Here is a 2,500-nt window from a genome sequence, read left to right on the forward strand (position 1 = left end):
CAGAACCTGTCCAGATCGGAACCACTATGTGATCAGGCCTACGCCACGCATCAGCACAGAACCTGTCCAGATCGGAACCACGAGTGATCAGGCCTAGGGTTGTCAAAAGTATCGATAAAAGTCAATACAAAATGTTTTGAAACGGATACAATACCCATTTGCAACATGTATCGATAGTATCGATAAGTATCAACACTAGAAATTTGAAATGGATACAATACTCATTTGCAACTGTATCATTATCAGCAGTGCTTTCTCGTCATGAAAAATCAAACATACTACTGATTTCTCCCTCCCTGTCATTGGTGGGTATCTTTTGCTTCAACAAATTCAAAGTATTCTGATAGGCTGATGACTAGAGCAGGTGTAATCTGCTGTGTTATGATAGGCCGATGACTAGAGCAGGTGTAATCCGCTGCGTTATGATAGGTTGATGGACTAGAGCAGGTGTAATCTGCTGTGTTATGATAGGCCGATGACTAGAGCAGGCGTAATCTGCTGTGTTATGATAGACTGATGACTAGAGCAGGTGTAATCTGCTGTGTTCTGATAGGCTGATGACTAGAGCAGGTGTAATCTGCTGTGTTATGATAGGCTGATGACTAGAGCAGGTGTAATCTGCTGTGTTATGATAGGCTGATGACTAGAGCAGGTGTAATCTGCTGTGTTATGATAGACTGATGACTAGAGCAGGTGTAATCTGCTGTGTTCTGATAGGCTGATGACTAGAGCAGGTGTAATCTGCGTTATGATAGGCTGATGGACTAGAGCAGGTGTAATCTGCTGTGTTATGATAGGCTGATGACTAGAGCAGGTGTACTCTGCTGTGTTATGATAGGCTGATGACTAGAGCAGGTGTAATCTGCTGTGTTATGATAGACTGATGACTAGAGCAGGTGTAATCTGCTGTGTTCTGATAGGCTGATGACTAGAGCAGGTGTAATCTGTGTTATGATAGGCTGATGGACTAGAGCAGGTGTAATCTGCTGTGTTATGATAGGCTGATGACTAGAGCAGGCGTAATCTGCTGTGTTATGATAGACTGATGACTAGAGCAGGTGTAATCTGCTGTGTTCTGATAGGCTGATGACTAGAGCAGGTGTAATCTGCTGTGTTATGATAGGCTGATGACTAGAGCAGGTGTAATCTGCTGTGTTATGATAGGCTGATGACTAGAGCAGGTGTAATCTGCTGTGTTATGATAGGCTGATGGACTAGAGCAGGTGTAATCTGCTGTGTTATGATAGGCTGATGACTAGAGCAGGTGTAATCTGCTGCGTTATGATAGGCTGATGGACTAGAGCAGGTGTAATCTACTGTGTTATGATAGGCCGATGACTAGAGCAGGTGTAATCTGCTGCGTTATGATAGGCCGATGACTAGAGCAGGTGTAATCTGCTGTGTTATGATAGGCTGATGACTAGAGCAGGTGTAATCTGCTGTGTTCTGATAGGCTGATGACTAGAGCAGGTGTAATCTGCTGTGTAAATTCAAAGTTTGTAATGAGATTTATCCGATCTAGATTATGGAGAAGCATGCATCTGTCTGTCCGTCCATTTGTTTTTGTTTATTTTTTATGCCTCTCGATATGTTGTCATCTCGACGCGTGGTATCGAAAATGGTATCGAGCATCGATATTTTCCTGGGTATCGGTATCGAAGTAGAAATTCTCGTATCGTGAGTCTTCGAATCGTGACATCACTAAAGGCCTAGGCCACTCATCAGCACAGGACCTGTCCAGATCATCACCGCTCTGCGATCAGGCCTAACAACACCACTCAGGTTCAGTGCATCGTTCTTCCAGCCTCGATAATCCATCACGAAGACGCGTGAAGGTCGGAGTGGTCGTCACCACCAACACAGCTGTCACACCTCTTCCCAGCAACCCCCTCTCTCTACAGCTAACTGGCCTTCCCAAGCACTGCGACGGCCCCTCGTAAACAACGAGTGTGGGGCGCGTCACACAACAGTGACGAGGAAGCCGTTGGTCAACCTTGACGCATACATTACCCACAAATCAAAGACATAGTTCTCTAATCAACACTTGTTTGTGACGTCAATTAGTATTGAGCTTTCTCACAACAACCGAATTACAGGCAGCAGTTGTAGATGACTGCCAGGTCTATTGTAGGAGAGGAGAGGGGAGGAGAGGGGAGGAGAGGGGAGGAGAGGAGAGGAGGAGAGAGGAGAGGAGAGGAGAGGAGAGGAGAGGAGGAGAGAGGAGAGGAGAGGAGAGGAGGAGAGAGGAAAGGAGAGGAAAGGAGAGGAGGAGAGAGGAGAGGAGAGGAGAGGAGAGGAGAGGAGAGGAGAGGGGAGAGGAGAGGAGAGGAGAGGAGAGGAGAGGAGGGGAGAGGAGAGGAGAGGAGAGGAGAGGAGAGGAGAGGAGAGGAGAGGGAGAGGAGAGGAGAGGAGAGGAGGAGAGGAGGAGAGGAGAGGAGGAGAGAGAGGAGAGGAGAGGAGAGGAGGAGAGGAGGAGAGGAGAGGAGGAGAGAGAGGAGAG

The 2,500-nt window shown here is 47.2% G+C and overlaps 1 protein-coding gene across 4 annotated transcripts in view; it reads right to left on the minus strand.

Moving 5' to 3' along the window:
- baz2ba (bromodomain adjacent to zinc finger domain, 2Ba) overlaps nucleotides 1–2,500 on the minus strand; it is a gene marked incomplete at its 3' end in the record, with an annotated part of 112,039 nt that overhangs the window by 96,600 nt on the left and 12,939 nt on the right. The window lies entirely within an intron of this gene.

Source organism: Poromitra crassiceps, assembly GCF_964638095.1.
Source record: "Poromitra crassiceps genome assembly, chromosome: 28".
NCBI classification, from domain to species: Eukaryota; Metazoa; Chordata; class Actinopteri; order Beryciformes; family Melamphaidae; genus Poromitra; species Poromitra crassiceps.